Source organism: Perna viridis, chromosome 3, assembly GCF_037379345.1.
Source record: "Perna viridis isolate PV_CMFRI_1.1 ecotype Kerala chromosome 3, ASM3737934v1, whole genome shotgun sequence".
NCBI lineage: Eukaryota > Metazoa > Mollusca > Bivalvia > Mytilida > Mytilidae > Perna > Perna viridis.
Window position 1 is genome coordinate 37,503,966 of NC_142447.1, and position 19,920 is coordinate 37,523,885.

At 31.5% G+C, this 19,920-nt stretch overlaps 1 protein-coding gene across 12 annotated transcripts in view; it reads left to right on the top strand.

Moving 5' to 3' along the window:
- LOC148622125 (sodium/potassium/calcium exchanger 2-like) overlaps positions 1-19,920 on the top strand; it is an 80,656-nt gene that overhangs the window by 30,539 nt on the left and 30,197 nt on the right. For 4 of the 12 annotated variants that reach the window (XM_088571702.1, XM_088571710.1, XM_088571707.1 and 1 more), the window contains one exon: positions 9,652-9,718. The gene's annotated coding sequence lies outside the window, so the exon portion shown is untranslated. Of the gene's footprint in view, positions 1-167; positions 347-4,061; positions 4,290-9,651; positions 9,719-11,337; positions 11,361-11,403; positions 11,554-17,632; positions 17,722-19,920 lie in introns of those variants that run through there. The other 8 variants (XM_088571704.1, XM_088571705.1, XM_088571703.1 and 5 more) reach the window with 6 other exon arrangements.

Below are 19,920 nucleotides of genomic sequence, written 5' to 3' on the forward strand. Positions count from 1 at the left end.
CAATATACCTCAGTTCAAGGATAGGTAAGGTGGTATGTTTTGTTTTTCCCCTGAAGTTTCAGATATTTTATTTTGCTTGTTTTTATTTTATTTCTTCTTTTTTTCACTTCCCACTCTGCAAATAAAGTCTAGGAATCACCTTGTTGATTTGTTTTTGTAACATGCAGGTAATAGATGTAAACACAACTTTGCCTGAACTGCCCAAGGGATAGTGACGACACTGAGTATTAATGTTGAGCACCAAATGTAGATCTGCATGAAGAAATATAATTATTGTCTGAAGACTTCAAAGGGAGATAAACCAACCGAAGGATTTTAGATGTTAAAACCTTCAACTAAAAAGGATGTAAGAAATATTTGCAGTTCTACTGAAAAAGGTTTTTGAGTTGTATAACTGAGATGTTTATATAATGTATTGTTTTAATATAAGTTCACTGCATATACATCTAGGGTTTTAACTTAGTACATGATGGTATGGTAGTACAGGACAGCTCATCTAGGTGTTATATTAGAAAATCAATACAAAAATACCTGTCTAAGTTAAAACTTAAGTGCAACTCCTCCTGAACTGCTCAAGGGATCTTGATGAAATTTTATAGAATGATTATGCTTATGCATTATAGTTAGATATACATGAAGGATTGTTATTTTGTCTGATGACTCCAGAGGGAGATAAACTCGTTTCTACATTTCACTTTTACCTCCATGTAAAGTGAGGGTTTTTTGTTGTGAGCCATGCTCATGGTGTTTTTAGTTTCTTTTTGAATTTACTGATATTGATTTTTTTCCTGTTAACTGCATTACAGATCAAGACCTAAAGATATGAGCTTTTTTATTCATTATTTTCTTTTAGTAGTATTTTACCCACTTTTTGGAATGATTTTATAAAAACTTAACTTTTATGTATAGAAAGATATCTCAAATAGTGATATTTTTAGTTAAATGGAAGATGGAAATAATCAGTTTTGCAGAGTCATTTTGTTGCTGCTTAGTTACCTGTGATGTTAAATGTCTATAAAGACATGATGCCATAAAGATTTCATTTAGATCAAAGAATAGTATCAGTAACAAAAGAACTGTTTATATTATGATATGATATTGCATGGCGACAATATTGTTATATTTAATTTGGGATGATTCTTCTGAAGATAGATGAAAATAGAGGTGCTTTAACCTTTCTTAACTCTAGCTCTTCTTATTTTTGAGTTTTGTTTTACATAAATTTATGTAAAATGCATAAGAATAATATGCAGTGAAATATGGTATGTGGCACTTTGGCTGTGTAGTCAAAGAAAATGGTTTAAGCTCTTTTCCATTATAGTGGACCACGGTTTGAGGTGTATATAGGGATCACCCCATCTGTCTATTCATCCTTCTGTAAATATTTTTTGTAAGCACAACTCCTCCATTACCACTCAAGGGATTTTGATGACACTTTATAAGAAGCTTTTCAACATGAAGATGTGCTTGAAGAAATAAAGCTAATCTTAGATAACTCCAACTGAAGGGTTTTACATGTTAATGCCTCATGAGTACAGCTCCTCCTTAACTGCTTAAGGGAATTTTAAGACATTTTATATGAAGATTGGGCATCGAATGCAGATGTGCATGAAGGAGTATAGTAACTGTTGGAGGACTCCAAAGGGAGGTAACTGAACTTTAATTTCATTTGAAGCGGGAGTACATGTATTCTCCTTGTGAGCTTGCTCACAGTATTTCTAGTTAAATTTGGGGGAATGTGAATGCAAATTTTATATTTATTTTGGGCGTACTACAGCTTAATGTATTTGTAAACAGCTGACATATAGTGCAATCTTCCTTGTACATCTGCTGAAAAATTCTCATTACTTTTGAACTGGTGGACTATTCTTAACAGAGGATTGTCCGTTTTTTAAATCCAATGTGTTATTGTAACCCCACAAAGTTTGGGAAGGTTTATAGAAATCATGCTGTCTGTCCAGATCTTTCGTTTAAATTATTCAGTGGTCTTTAATGACATTTTATAGGAAGGAGGTTAGGCATCATTTGTAGATATTTATGAAAGAAGATTATTGTTATCTAATGCATGCAAAGGGAGATAATTAAACTTAAGGGTTTATATGATAAAACTTCTCAAAATTCAATAGTTAATGTTGATAAAGATCCTGCTCAGCAGTACAAAGTAGGGTCTGTTCAATTGGTCAATCATTCTCATCCTAAAAATGCATGAAATATCTGTCATCTGTTTCATGCACAGGTATATACTTGCAATATCAAACCAAGGAAGATGTAATATGAAAACTTCCCTACAGTGATTCATCATTGTTTGATTGTGTTTTCATTTTCTATAAAAACCTGATGGGTTGAAAGCGAGGTTGTGATGTTTTCTCCTGTCACCATTGGTATGATCACTAGAATTTCCGCCATATCAGAAACTTGAATGTCAAACATGAAAAAGAGTCCAAAGTTATCATAGAGAATAAAGTTTTATAACTCATGAAAGTTGAATATTGCAAAGTATCAACTTTCTTTATTTAAATTCTACATCATAACAAACCAAGGATTGTTTGTTATGATGTTAAAATTAGTAACTTGCGTTAATACTTTGCAATATTCAGCTTTCACTCATTATGAAACCTTTAAATCTTAAAAGTCAATCACTATATTTTGATGATGTTATAGAAAGGTGAAGTATCATGAAGATATGCATGAAAGATGAAATTTAATGTCAAGTCAGGACTCAGTTAAGATTTTAATATGGTTGAGTGGGATTTTTGTCAGCTTCCTTGCAGTATTTCTGTTTCTATATGGATAACCTAGAATATCTTCTATTTCCACATTGCTGACCAATGGTACTTACTATGTATATAAGTCAATTAGGTGTGTCTTTAAGACTGATTAACAGTACAATCTTTTCTGTACACCATTGACAAGATACTTTATGAAATTCTAAGCTTCTTATTTTTTTAATGGATTTATTCCTTAATTATTTTTTTATTCTATCATTAGGAGCACAGCCAGTTCAGCATTTGGACTCTTGAACTTCTTTAAATTTCTATAGATTTTGTTTAGAAGATTTATTTCAATATTTTAATCACATTTTGTAATGCAGCAGAAGTTCCTCTTGTTTAATTTTATCTCCACAGTAAATTTTTGTGTCAAATGATTTTACATTTAATATGGTTTGTGCGTCTCCAAAGAATAGTTCTTATTCTTTTTGAAGTCTGTTGATCAAGAAAAACAATACTCAAGAGTACAAATGAATTCATGATTTATTTCTTTAATCTTGTTGACAGCATTTAAGATTTATAAGAGTATGTTCGAAAACTTAACTTGATCAGCATCTATTTTAATCATTATTAAGGGTTATACAACAATGATTATGCATGCTTCAAACTGTCTACTTCCTGTTTATGATGACATATTGTTCATGCATCTGTGAGCTTCCTTCATCAATAAAGCTACATAATTCTGTTCAGTATCACTCTAGACCATTGGCCTTCAGGTCTGATCCATGAGTGATTCCTGAATTCTGTGATCTTTTTATGACCCACTGTCAGATATTGAAGCCACAGATTTTGCTAAGGTATGTTAGTTTAGAATAAATTCAATAAAAGTTTTATGCCATCCCAATCTTAAGTACTATAGCAACAGTGGACTCATAAGTCAATTTTTATTCAAACACTCTGTAAAAATCAATTATGAGAAAGGATTAGAAGTCCTATCAATAACCACAGAAGCTGTTAATTTCTTTGAAGAAAACCATGAAGTTTTTATGGTGTCTCTTAGTTAAACAATCCTTTTGTATGAACTAGAATTTAGTTGCTGATTTCAGATGTAGAGGCACTTTAAATTTTAATACAAGTTGGTAATTCCTATTTGATGTGACTACAAAATTTACTGCACCATGAAAGACTGTGATTCTAGGTTCACTGTTGTAAGTTTTGAATTCAAGATTTTTGTTAACAGGTTGCATTAAAAAAAATAAGATTAGTTTTTCCCTGAGCAAATCCTTTCACCTGACTCTAATTAGTAGTGGTATTTTATCTGGAGGTTATTAGTATGTTCAGTATGAAGAGATTAAAGCTATATTAACCAAATCCTCTTCCTTCTTCAACTCTACTAAAGCTTGTTTGTTGACAATTTTCCAAATATATCATAGTTAATAATTTTAAGTAGATAATTTCATTACTACTGGATGAACAGTTGGACAGGTTTTTGGTCTGTTGTTTATATCCATTATTGTATCCATATTCTTAATCTGTGTAACGTATTAGGTACCAGTAGTGACTGTTCTTTGGTGATGCCGGGTAAGTGATATCATTAAGATATAACTAGTCTAGAAATTTTATATGTTGAGGATTTTATAGAGTTACAGACCTTGAACCGATCCCCACATCGATTTGACGGATCGATGACCGCTGAGTGATTGAACACTGACAGATTGATAACCGATGACTGGTGACCGATCTTATCACAGTTTTGTTTTGTAAAATGATGGGTGATCTGTTAAGAGATAAAATAAAAGTATTAATTGATGTTTAAATCTACTGCATAATGTTAATATTTGTGAAATTGACAAATGAAATAATGGAATCCATAAAATATAGGGACCACTCTGTGGTCATGTGATGCGATCACCAGTTTAATGGATCGGTTTGATGGATCAATGACTGATTGGTGATTGATGACTGATTACAATTTTCGTTGCAAGGACCGGTTCAGGTACTGTATATATGGAATGTGAAGGTAATTTAACAGTACCTTGTTGTGGCCTCTCTTTATGGAAGTATCCAGCTGAGAGTGATATGGACAATGATAAAATCTTTAAAACGAATGTTACACATGCTTATTTATTTTTATTTTTTATCAAATTTCTGTTTAAAACCTTAACCACTGAATGAAACATCATAAAGTAAAAATAAAGGCAAATGGTCTGAATGCAATGTAAAAAATAGCAAACAGCAAAACATTTTACAATGAACACATGATTACTAGGTGTTACTGACATAACAACTCCAGACCTCTATTGAATTGATCAAATAATTATGCCTCAACATATAGCACATGTAGCCCTCAGTTTGGTTTCCCAGATATTGCTGTACTGTTGGAACCTTTATCTTACATTGCACTAGATGTTTTCTGCATCATAGAAAAAAATTAAAACAAAGGAAGTAAATACTGCTGTGATAGAAATAAATAATTATTGGTGAAAAAACACTATCATGAATGCTTACAGCTGAAAAAAGTAGATTTAATTTCATGTCTAAATCACTATCTAATGCATGTTCAATTAAGAGTTGTAATTACATTCTTTTGTTGTGGTGTAAATTATTCTCATTTATTGTAGAGAAATACAGGAAATTATCTCTGGTACAAAATGACAGTTACTACATTTTTGATAATGCAATTTGTTTAAAACATATCAATGGTTTTTTTAAATGTTTTTGTTATCATATGCAACTCTAAAAAAGATTGAATTTTTATTGGATTGTCTTTCTGACTTATAATGGTGTACCTTTCTCTTCCCATTTATCACTCACCTATAATGGTGTACCTTTCTCTTCCCATTTATCACTCACCCATAATGGTGTACCTTTCTCTTCCCATTTATCACTCACCTATAATGGTGTACCTTTCTCTTCCCATTTATCACTCACCTATAATGGTGTACCTTTCTCTTCCCATTTATCACTCACCTATAATGGTGTACCTTTCTCTTCCCATTTATCACTCACCCATAATGGTGTACCTTTCTCTTCCCATTTATCACTCACACTTTGCACAATAATCAAAAAGCTCACTACAGGTACCAGTTTTCAGTAACTTTGGAAAATAATTCCTTTCCATTGATGTGAACTTCCTTTCAGTTTCATGAATTTCTGATTTTTCATTTTCAAATTATGGAACATTATTCTTACAAAAATGGGATCATTTTCCATTTTCAGGTTATAGCTCAAAAACATTTGAAGTAACGTCAGTGAAACAATCAAATTTTTAATTTATTTTGATTTAATCACCCTTCCTGTTTTTTTTTTAATTTCTAAGTTAATGTTTTGTTGTTATGGGACTATTTCCAGGGATTTTCCCATTTTTGGACTACAAATAAAAAATTCTTGCTTCTATTTTTATGAAACTTGGGCATATTGTGTAGTTCAAGTTATGTAAACTACCTTTTGATGTTTATAAATTCCAATCATGTTTTTGATTCATATAAAAATTGGTCAATTACCTGTTTACTGAAAAAAAACTAAAATTGCAATGAAATTTTGAAAAAATTGTGTATTTCCATGGTTGTAAGCAAGTTTTAGGGTATATAGAAATTACATTGTCCATCTAATCTTTGTATGTCCTATCACCAAATTAAGTTATTTGACTAATTCCATTCTAGTCAAAGTCTTGTCTTGTGTCAAACATTTAATCTCAATCCAAATTCAGAGCTTATCAAGCTTAATTGCTGTGGTCATTTGCCCAGATAGTTCAGGGTTTGACTTCTGCAGGTGTACCAAGCTGCACCCCACAATGCATTTTACTTCCAATCATTGATAAATATATTTTATATTGATGTCATACAAAAATCAACATATACCTATGTCAATAATCTTATAGACAGCTTTGGACATAAACTGAATGGGCAGGAAGTTATTAATTATTTTTCGTCTGGCCTGGTGGTACATTGCACACTCATGAATGGTTAATGATGAAAAAAATATATATATATTAATTTTTTCTGTCTGTGATTGTGTATTACCATGGTGTTGTTAGTGACTTAGCTCTCTGAACTTGTCTGTTATGATAAAACTAAATGAAAAGTCCCTGAATCTATCTATGCCACTTGTTTTTGGTGCCTGTCATTTGTCAGCAATCTATCAGCAACCAGTCATTGAAACAGCAATCTGTCATTGACACAGCAATCTAATCCATCAAGCCAGTGCCTGATTCCATTTAACATCAGTCCAGGTCAATTGATTATACCCCACGCAACAAAGTTTCAGAGAGTATATAATGTTTTTGACCCATCTGTCAGTCCATCTTCAGTTTTCCAAACTCTTGCAGATATTGATATGATTTTGGGTATATAAGTTCACCATGATAAGTTACAGGTCACCTTTAACTTTCGTTCAGCTCTGATGATTTTTATCGAAAATAACGGGCCTTGAACTAAGCAAAATTCAGTGAAATAACAGTTTTCCAGACTTTTTTTCTTAACACTTGCAGATATGACATGATTTTTGGTATATAAATTTACCATGATAAGTTAAAGGTCAAGTTTATGTTTCATTCCCCTCCGATGATTTTTACAGAAAGTACAGGCCTTGAACTTAGCAAAATTCACAGAAATAATAGTTTTCTGGACTTTTTTTTTTAAACACTTAAAGATATTGACATGATTTTTAGTATATAAATTCACCATGCTAACTTTCAGGTCAAGTGTATGTTTTGTTACGCTTAAGATATTACTTTGGATTAATTAAAACTCGAAGAAATCACAGTCTGGAGTTAGAAACTACCATTCTGAGTAACAGAATTTAGTTAGAAGATGGAGAAAAAAACATTTACAAAAGTCTTCTAGAAATTTATTTTTGTTGCAATATTTTCTAATGCCTGAAAAAAAAACTAATTCCTTTTTTATTGGGGTCCTTTTACATGTATTTCTCTTACGAACAAATTTACTTGAGTATCAAACATGGGGATGCATGGGATATGTGAGCATGCTCACTAAGGTTCTTTAATATATTAAATACGTTGATTTACAGACTTCTGTTTTTTTGTAGATTTCATGCAAGTTTTCTTGGGATACTTTTACATCCAATTTTTTCAACTATAGTGATAACATGAAATGATAATAAAGATTTAAAGTACAGCTATAACTACTTAGTGTGTGAATTGCTGAACTTGAATGTAGATAATTAAAATTAACAGTCATCTGTTTCATAACAAAAAATAATTATTTCATAATTTATTGATTATAATTTTATATATACAATAGGAACATTGAAGTTACCTAGTTTCCACATTGCTGATTACATTGGAAATATTCATATGCTAATGAATATAAAAAAAGTTCTGTACCTTTTTTACTGACATTAATTTAGTTAATGAAGTTACAGTTAGTTAGCATATGGTTACAAAATGCTCATATCTAAGCAACTGTGAGTTTTATTTCCCCAGATCAGCTTTGTAAAGCCAGTCTCCTTGGTACCAGAGCTTTTTAAAAAAAATTTAATTGATTAGAAATCTATTTGATAACCATGAATAAAACATAAGTTTGATCTAAAACATACTGTAGTTTCAATATCCGGAAAATGTTGTATGCATTGGTCTCTTATTACACTTCAATATCTAATTTTCAGTGGGAAATTCATTTGAACTTTTCTCCTGAACAGATGTTCTACATGTCTGAAGTTTTTGCAATGCATTTTCTTCATTTGTAACCTTGTTAGATTTTGACTTTCTGAGTTTACATTGGGATTTGACTAATGCTATATCAGATGGTGTTTGTTCATGATATTTCAGTAAGCAGACTTTGAGATAAGAACTAGAAAGCTTATTTTATATGATTCATCATTGTTTGTGATTTTAGGTGTAAGGTCAGATAAGTTAGCATTAACTGTGCTTCCTTATTTAAAATAATAAATGTAGTATACTTAATGAGTGATCTCAGGTCAGTCATCCTGTATTTTGTATGCCTTTAATGATAATGCATATGTTATTAAACTGTGGTGCTTATCCCAAACCTGTGTCTGTTATCATTACTATATTCATTACTTTATGTTCTACTTGGCCACTGTATCCATTCATGATGAACAGGTATGGTGTATTCAACCTTGAGGTTGTATAGCAGAACAACTCTAGTGTTGGCATGAAGGCAAAGAAGAAGTGTTTGAATTATTTGCCTTTTAGGGAGGATCCTTTTAGGGGTGGGTCCATTGACAAGTCGTCTAGGATTAATCCATTTTAGAAATGAAGTTCTGACAGAGATACCATGTTTGCATCATTCCATCCATCAGTCTGTTTTACTTCAGGATTAGCAGAACAGGTTCAGTAATTTTTTTATATGTAACTGCTATTAGGAGTTTATGAATTAAGCTAGCATTTGGTATCACTTCCTTTGTTTTTTTTGTTTTTTAAGTTGTTGTTGACAAATTGTTTGAAATTTGATAAATGTCATAGGAATTACTTTTGTCCAGACTTTTTTAGATAAATAATTGATCTCATGGGTTATAGATGAGGCTAAGGTTTGTTTTCAGTTCAATAAAATTCCAGCAAAATAGAAAGCCTTGTATTTCATGAAACTAACTCCTTTCTGGTTGTTTTTCTGTATGTGACTTGACACTGATATGATTCTTATTGTAGTGCTCATTTACCAATCAACTTTCTGCTGTTGTGCTTAAGAGGAAAATCAATATTGCCAGACCTTTTAAAAGGGAGATGATTCAATTCACAGGTTTTACAATCATAGCTTTGCAGGCAGTGGTTATTCAGTATTGTTTCATACGTATAGGTTATGTTGTTTTTGATTGAATCTTGAAAACAAAATCCAATTTACATACAAAAAATGGTCTATTGGTGTTTTTGAGTTATGTTAATGCTATGAATATAATGTATTATTATTTATCTTCAGAATAATAATAGTCAGGAGACTAATTATACCTTGTTGTTTTATTGTAGGAGTTAACAGTGCAGTTTTAAAAGTATAGCCTTGGCAAAAAATTGATAACAGTCAGGTGTTTTACAGGTAATAATTGAATTGTGTAAATACTAACAGTCATTTCAGAGAATTTTTAATTATGGCTATTGCTAGTAAAGTGGACAAACATTAGGTGAAGTATATTTGTAATGGGACATTCTTCTTCATAGAATTCTTTATTTTTATTTTGTCTTCCATGAACGGATAGACAATTAATATCATCCAAAAATATTGGACTAGTCGAAAGAGTAATCAAGGGAACCAAGATTCAAGTGGAAATCAAAAGAATATATTCTAAGAATAAAGACTAAACAGGGAAAACACAATGAAGGATGTTGGTTTTTTTTCCATTTCTGTCAAAAATTTGAGTTCTGTGATTTCCATCTGACTTGGTTTGCCTTAAGTTTTTCTAGTCACTAAGTCATTGTAAAGAACTATTATTTTTGTTTCATAAAAATTGGTATCAAGCTATCTTGTTCTCAGTTAAACATCATTCAGAGCTTGAATTTTCATAATTTTCATCATTCTGAATTTATTTTATTTTTCTTTTTTTATGAAATCTGCTTTTTGCCAAAAATAAAATGAATACCGGATTGGTTTGAATGATTGGTTGAGTAATTTATAAAATAGTTTTTACTTGGCGTTGATGTAATTATATATTTAAGTTTTCAACACCCATTGCCTAAAAAAGAATCAGTAGAGATATTCTGTAAATCAAGTTATTTTCCTTAGCAATGTCATGAGCAATTAAAACCATGGAAATAAATTGACAGAAATTAGTCACTTTATTTGGACATAGGGATAACAACATTCTATATATGAGGATGTTTTGTAACATGAATGGCTCGAAATCATATGTTGGAAGTAACATAAATCAGAAATGACTTATGCAGTTAGGAAGTGATTGATTGAACTTTAAACACAGACACACAATGCATGTTACAGGAAGTCTTGGCTATTCCCCTTGACATCAGGGAAATCACAACATAGCAGTGCATTGTCAACAAAATCATATTTTATTCTAGTAAAAATAGCTCTGTCCTTCATAGGCAAAGCCTTAGGTCACATTGACAGAATTCTATGAGAAATTAATTGACACTGGTAATCATGAAAAAAGGATCAGGGAAAATTTATTGGTTTACAGGGCATTAAAATTGAAATATTTACAGCTTTATTTTACAGGAGCAACATTATCCTAGATACATTGTTCCTACTTTAACTAATCCAATTGAAGAGAAGGGGAATAATTGCACCCATTGTGATTTTGATGTCCCTATCTTTAAATAATACTGTGTCATCTAATAGTGAGTTATTATCTCTAAGTATCAAATCTGACCAGTGGTCTCTTATTTAAAAAATCAATATCTACAAAGCTGTTACTATTTGAACTGGGATGTGTTTTCATTAATACATTGAAAATAGAGAATTAATTTCCTGTGAAATTCAAAGCCTTTAAGGAGCTAATTATGTGTACATAGTTTTTCATCCAGTAACTATTTAGATAGTACCAGTTAGTATAATATTGAAATATGATTACCAATATGTATTTTTCATGACGTAAGTTGTAGAGATTTTCAGATAAATGTCCGCTAGATTTAATAAATGAAGCATTATGAGGCCTGTGCAGTTCTAAAGAGTAGACTAATATTGACAAATAGACAATTAAACTGTATATATCTATCTATTTAAGGTGATATATGTATCATGGTTTATGGCTGAAGTGTAGACAGGGGTTCAAGGTTCACTGGAGCTCAATTGTAATTACAAAATTATATTGAGGATTAAATATAAATAAATCTTTCCCAAATAGAATATCATTTAACACTCAAGGATCTTGAACTCTTTTATCGGATATATGCTCAGAACTCTAAATCCCCATCATGGTAAGAACTTTTATTTTTTATTATTTTAAAATTTAGTCTGAATTTTATATATGCTGGTGCGTAATTTAGGACAAATGAAAACTTACAAAATTACAAGACAGTTTGTTTAACTCATCCTATCTTTATATTTTATGATATATGTAATTTTGGCATGACCTTATATGTTCTATTGTCATAGTGGTAAAGGCAAAAATCATAATTCATACTTTGAAACATCACAACTTTCAAACACAGCTTTATGCTGTAAACCACCTTACTTTCGCAAGGGATTTATTTTCCCTAATTTCACTAGTAACATAATATCACAGAAACAAATTGCAGTGAATAAGTCACTCTATTTTGAAATAGATGTTTGACAGGTCTCAAGTCATGAAAATAAAAATTGGTGAAATTGAATTGATTTACTGTAACCTCAAAATAAATACATGGTATCAGCAAAAAACGAGTCAGTTTACAGTATCTCTCTTGGGTTAATGATCCCTGGCTGCAAATGATCAGTGTTTTTGTTTGTTTGTTTTGTTTTTTTGGTACTTTGCAGTTCTCATTAATTTGTTTACATCATTTAATTTCTCTGTATTTAAGCTTCTATGGAATAGATATAAAAACTAATTATTAGATGGAAATCTTATTTTGTCTGAAAGTATTAAGTACCAATCCACATAAATTTCAGACACTACATGTGGTAAACCCACCAAACAAACGCATATTTTTTCAGTCTGCGCTTGGTGTATTTTTCACATAAGGATAGTCCTTTTTGTATTCAGATCCATTTTTTTTTTTTTTTTAGAAAATCATATATTCATCTCCCAAATAAAGAACATAATTCTTTCAAAGTGCTAATTTCATACACAACTTACATAATTAAACCTCCACTCAACAAGTATATTGGAATCACCTTGTCCTTCAGAATTCCTGTCATTCTGTTAAAATTTTGTGTCAATTATGTGGCTCCCAATAGATGGATTTATTTTTAATTTGGTGTGTGACTTCATATAGATAAGGAATATTTTGGGTGCTGTCCAATATCAACTCCGTGTATCATGGGCATTTTTCACTGTGTGGTATGATAGGAGAAAATTTCATCACAGAAACCTTGGCTCCCAATGGATGCATTTTTTTAATTTACATAGCTGGTGCATTTGTTGTAAGAGATTTTGGTTGATTTTTGTTGTCAAGTTCCTGTATAGGTGGGGTATGAACTTTCATTGTTTTTCCTGAAAAATGTCACCAAACAAACCACTTAGACTTGTTTTGTGGTCTGCAACTGTTTTTAATATATTAAAGAGTAATCAAGGGAACCAAGGCCATAGCGGTAATCAAAAGAATGTAATCCAGAAGTGAATGTAAAACAAAGATGAATTTTGTAGGTTTTTGACAAGCTTGGATCACCTCCTGCCTGATTTTATTAAAGACTCTACTTAAGAAGATTGTTTAAAATACATTGTATACTACCCTAAGATTATAAAGATTTTCAACTGAAGCTTGATCCTTTAATGCAATATTACTGTGGGTGTAAGCAAACAAGTACTATCTTTAAAAAAAAAATGGCCGACATTAGAATTTGTTCTTCTTACTTATAATTTTCTTTATCTCATTCAGGAAATAACACATGGCACGCAATATAAATTTCTGATACAGTTTTTTTTCGAATGCCACTAAATTTGGTCTATTTGGAATTTCTATCAAGTGACTTGCGTTTCCATGGAAGGGCGTCTTTAAGGTCAAAGGGTAAAAAGCAAAATTATACCATTTGCGTCAGAAAAAGAAACAATTATGTTATTAGTAGCTTTCTAATTAATCTGTTTTAAACTTATTTTACCTTGCACAAAAACAGATCTAAGAGCTTGGACAGTATTAACTGGCATATTTTCTAATTGAAAATATTCACTTAGCCTAAAAAACGTCATATTTATTGTATATAGAACTTATTTGTTTTTGACATAGTTAGGTACATATGAACTTTTGTGAATACAAACAATTTTTTTTGGTCATTCTTACTACTAGTATGTTTTCAAATGGTTCTAATTAGATACATCAGAAGCTTTATTGTTAGGTTTGCTGTCAAAGCACTATTATAATGATTTCATCACAAAGACTAAGATATGTCCTAGTGTGATTAGTTTTATACTTCTGTAATAAATTTCAAATCTCATTACTCAAGCAAAGGTTTTGACATTTGTCATGAGGGTGAATCACTTTAAGGCAATGTGGTGTGTACCATGATTGGTGACCTTTGACCTGGAACTTTGGCATTAAGGTCAAATTAATGCTTTAAGATGGATATAAGGAAATGATTTCCATCTCAATGATATCATATATATATTGAAGGTACACAGGTCCAAACATTGACGTTGTCTTGATTTCTCCATGACGTGACTTTTTACGAACCACTGCCCTTATCTTTATTAATTTGATATTAGAACTCTGATATAGATTTAATCTATGATTATCTAGAAATTTTCTATATGGCTAGATTGATCTTAATCTTTTTTGAGTCGGTAAACAAGTTCTTTAAGGGTTACATTACTGTAATGTTATTTAAGACAACATTTTCTGGAAACTATCAAAGCTTATTGTTCCTTGCAATAGTCTGATGTCAACACTCCAAAAATTGTGCTTCGAGGTGCAGAAGAAATTCTTAATCTATGGAGAGGACCTTCCAATTTTATAGCACTGCTCTTCTCTTATGCCTCTACTTCAAAGCATTTTAGGTGCTATGCAGTTCATTTATTGTGTAATGATCATCTATAAACATGCTGTGAAATAAACCTTTTCTGAAGAATCATGCAGTATAGATGCATGATTTACTTTATATCTTATATTTATTTTAATAACTTTGAATTCATCATAATTTTTACCTGTCTTCGTTAACTTTTCTTTTAAGCATCTTTTTCTGAAACCATTAAGTATTTTTGTGTCCTTGGGGATATCTACTTTAAACTTATTGCATTTTTTCTTACCAAGTATAAAATTGGCTATGAATGCTATTTTTAGAATACTGAAGTCACTATCCTTTTCATGTAATATATCCTAGGAAGTTCCTGACGGTTTAATGTTCTTGATATCCCAGTGTGTCCATATTCTTTTGTCATTGCAACTCCTCTTGAACTGCTGAACAGAAATTCACGAAACTTGGTATGTAGTAAGGACGCAAAATGTAGTTGTTTGTAATACAAAGAAATTGTGATCCTTTAAATTTTGTGGGAGTAATACCCCTTTGAACTGAGTATAATGAATATCTTTTCGTTGCAAGGTACCAAGCAGACTTATGTGAAATTTAGTATTTATTAAGTATGTACATCTATATTCACAATGAAGTTTGATCCTTCAAATTGTGTAGGAGATATGCTTTTCACACTTAATTTCCTGAGATGCACTACAGAAACATCTTTTTTTGTGAAACTGCTCCCATCAAGGTGGTCAAACCGTTTTTATAAATTTATGAAAATCTCCAACCTTTGACTGGCTCAATTTTCAGTGTGAAGTTACTCACTTTGTTCTTTTATTTCCAAAGTCATAAAAAAATTTCAGGAAATGAATGTCGCCTTCTGTCTACTAAAGTCTGTTGGGTTGAAGTTGTATGAAATTTTAGGGTTTTTTTGCCTCCTTTCTTGAAAACCATAGATAGCTGAAAGGATCCTTACTACAAGGCCTACTAAAGTGCAAATTAGGACCAAGTTATTCAACAACTAATTGGATTATTTTCCTTTTAAGGCTAAAATTCAACCTTTTAGCATAATTTAGCCACATTTGCAAACCATAATAGATAGAAAGAAAAACTTAATTGCTTAAATGATCCTTATAACGAGGTCTTCAGAAGTCTTCATTAGGTCCTATGGTAACTCAACAAAGGAGTTATTGATCCCTTTGATATCTCAAAAGTGAGGATTTACTTATATTTGCTTTGAAAACTATAAATGATAGAAAGAAACATGTACTTAACGAAATAAATCTTATGATATTTAGCGTATTACATGGTAGGTTATAAACTTCTATATACTGAATATTACATTTCAAATCTGTATCACATGCTGTATCAACCCAATACTTTTATATCACCCTAAGGGCCTCCGGCCGTGGGGTGACATAGGTCAAGGGATGATACATGTGATACAGATTTTAACAAGTTCTGTTCATTATATCATATATTTTAATGTAATTTAATTACGATGTGTAAATGGGTGCAATACCAAGTATGCGATATAGGTCTAGCATGTGATATAGGGTATGCGATATAGGTCTAGGATGTGATATAGGGTATGCGATATAGGTCTAGGATGTGATACAGGGTATGCGATATAGATCTAGGATGTAATATAGGGTATGTGGTATAGGTCCAGGATGCGATATAAGGTATGAGATATAGGTCTAGGATGTTATATACCTGTTAGGGTATGCGATATAGGTCTAGGATGTGATATAGGGTATGCGATATAGGTCTAGGATGCGATATCATGTATGCAATATAGGTTTAGGATGTGATACAGGTCTAGGATGCGATATCAGATATGCAATATAGGTTTAGGATGTGATATAGGGTATGCGATATAGGTCTAGGATGTAATATAGGGTATGTGATATAGGTCTAGGATGCGATATAAGGTATGCGATATAGGTCTAGGATGTGATATAGGGTATGCGATATAGGTCTAGGATGCGATATCATGTATGCAATATAGGTTTAGGATGTGATATAGGGTATGCGATATAGGTCTAGGATGCGATATCAGATATGCGATATAGGTTTAGGATGTGATATAGGGTATGCGATGTAGGTCTAGGATGTGATATAGGGTATGCGATAAAGGTCTAGGTTGTGATATAGGGTATGCGATATAGGTCTAGGATGTGATATAGGGTATGCGATATAGGTCTAGGATGTAATATAGGGTATGTGATATAGGTCTAGGATGTGATATACCCGGTAGGGTATGCGATATAGGTCTAGGATGTAATATAGGGTATGTGATATAGGGTATGCGATATAGGTCTAGGATGCGATATCATGTATGCAATGTAGGTTTAGGATGTAATATAGGGTATGCGATATAGGTCTAGGATGTGATATAGGTCTAGAGGTGTGATATACCAGTAGGGTAGACGATATAGGGTTTAAACAAACAAATAATACATAAGCAAAAAAGTTATATTTTAATCTAAATATATATAATAAGGTGATATTTTCTGTAATTGGCTTTATTTGACTATTTGTCAGAGCTCACATTTGTGCCCAATTTCTGGCCATGGCACCTAAACGAATGACTATCTAAAAAAAAATTACTACAGGTATTTGATGCCAACTTTGCTACCCTATGGTGTTAAGAGAAATGAGCAATATTGAAAATATGTCTGTTGTATTACAGTTATGCTAGTACAAAAACACATAATTTTGTGTCATATACTTCAGAGCTTTTTGGAATAAAACATCTCATAGCCTCTAGACCACTGGTTTTGTAGCCTCTACACTTTAAAGAGTTGGTCAAAACTGCCTTTTAGAGAGTGGAATATTAGTTCACATTTCAAATTTGTTATTTGTTCCTGAATTTTATTCCTTAACCACCTGTTGCCAAAATGGTACTCGGAAATTTAAAATTCATAGTTATATTCATAAACAACATGCTTTGCAGGTCATTTGGGTTCAGTGTTTATAACCATTCAAAATTCTGTCTCCATGTTAATGATATCTCTGTGTATGTCATGTATATGATTATATAAAGCATGTTTCGTCTCACAGCTGACTGACCTGAAAACATTCAATAATATCAGCTCAATGTTTTAAATCCTCTTTTTGTATGGTTGGGTTCAAAAATTGGTTTTTAATTTTAAAATCAATTAAATCTTGTACTTGGTTAACCAATTTCATTTCACATTGAAATTTTAAAAGACAAATATTACTAAAATATAATTTGTTTAGCTTTATACTATAACCCCTCTTACGCAAATCCACCATATTTTGGGACAAAATGCTGATTTAAAACAAACAAAGGATTATGTGACAGTTACTATCTTTAAACTCAAGGATCCCCTGCAGATTAATATGTCACACATACCTACCTTGACGTCTATGACATCACAATAGTTAGGGTTGAATCAAATTACATTACAAATTTGTCTGTATGTTAAACTGCCGACTCTAGGGCATAATACTATGGGTCTATCAATCATATAGTAAGTTTTTCTCTTTCTATAACTAAAAACTTAATATTAAAGATTATTATAGTGACAAGCCATCTTTTAAAAGGCAGATTGTCTTCCATTTACAATACTTTACTTTAAACTTTGAAAACTTTTAAATCTTAAGATAATATTTATAATCATCTAAAATTCAGTCTTTGTTTGGTCAAAATTTGTTACATACAGACATTCTGCTGTTAGATACAACTTTGGTGATACGTAATGTTCAGTCGGAACTCCTCAGCCTTTCTAGTTACGTAAAAGAAAACCTCAGCGGTACTAGGTGAAAAAATCTGTCTGGAATTTGACTGATCCAGTTCTAAAACCAAAGTTTTACTGGTTGAAATTTTTACCATTACATTTTTTCCTAGCTTCTCCCTTTGCACCAAATTTCTTGGCAGAGTTATTGTAATTGTATTTAATTGTAGTGATATCTAACCAATTTTTTTAACCCCCCCCCCCCCCCACCCCCTGATGGATAGAACTACTTTAAGTCGTGTATGACTACAGTGCCAGCAAATTTTACTAGAAGAAATTCTCCTTTCTGCATCAAAGTTCATTTTTTAGTGTAGCGAAATGGCAGAGTAGTTCCGTTTGATTTAATGTTGTATGTACAGAATGTTCTTTCCATGCATTGAAATAATATCATATGGGATATTCTGTTGTCTTCACCTGTGAATGGGCCTGATAATGCACATTTATTTTTTATTTGCATAGTAGATTAGTACATACACCTTTGTGCTAGAATAATTGAGTATCTAGTCCTTTGAAAATTTAGAATGTGCATGTTTCTTATACATTACACCTTTATGAAATTTTAGTTATTCTTTGCTATTTTATATTGTCCTTTTAAATCATTTAACTCAAAATAATTATAAATTTTAGTCTAGGTGATTATTTTTTTTAGAGTGCCAATAGGTACCGTACTATTTTCTCTCAGCAGTTACATCTACAAAAATGTATTTTTGAAGTCAAAAAGGTGAACTTTTCATGGTTATTTTGGCTAAACCTAATTTGTATCTTAATGACATTCAGAAACAAGAATCCACTTAACAGCTACCTTTAGCATGAGAAAGACCAATATAATACTACCTATCTAGCATTTCCTGTTTACTGGCATTTATTCTTTGTTTTGTGGAAATAAGTAAGCTTTATGTTAGCTATAGAATACTTAATTGTAGACAAGTGCATTAATGTGACTTAATTAAACAGGAAATGAATGCTTCAAAATAATCAATTTTAAAACATGCTGGTAATCAAATAGGGTGGAGAAAGTCTGGAACTCCTGTGGGTAACATTATGGACCCAGGTCCAGTGCAAGACGAATAGAATTATCTCAGTGAAACCCAGTCTGTGTTGGTCCAAGACTTCATATAGGGTCCAGTATGTTTAGAAAGTATAGATATTCCCTGGGGTTCAAGAACAATGTACGTAGCCCACACCATTTTTTCTCTACAGTATTTATGCATTTGTTGTTTCATTCTAAATAATTTTAAAAAGATGATATTATTATGATTACAAAAAAGACTTTGACAAACAATAAAGTTTTGAATCCAGCACATTGTTTTGAGTTTGGTTGATTATAATTCCATAATTTAAGCAGAGGACGCTTACCCTACCGGTGCACCTGGTCCATGCTCCCAGTTTTTAGTGGAGTCCGAGTTGCTCATTTGCTTTTGTTACTTTGTATGTATGATTTTAGTTACTTTATGTTCTTTGTTGTGTATGTCTGGTCTTTGTCCCTGGATTACATTCTTGATTTTTGATTACCACTATAACATTGGTTACCTTGAATACTCTTAAACAAATGTAATGTTATTTAATCATTTTAGGTTATGTAATTTTATGTAACAGTTTTTTATTAATGTAATGGATTTGTAATATTATAGATCAAGTCAAAACATGATCACTCTTCTAAAGTACCCTTCTGTGTTCTCAGTCATTGGATATATAGATTCTCCTTCTAGTATCATTTCTGTAAGCATATGACCTTCACTGAGCAAGTTAAAGTCTAATTTTATTATAGAGAGTTGAGAAACTATGCAAATCTCGACTTGGGTGAAACAGAATCAGATTTCTAGATTCAACCACACACACTTTACACTGTTGACATTGTTGTAATTATCCATAGAAACTTGATAACAACTTGGTGGATATTAATGAAACTATACAAGATTCCAAAGTTTCTATTAA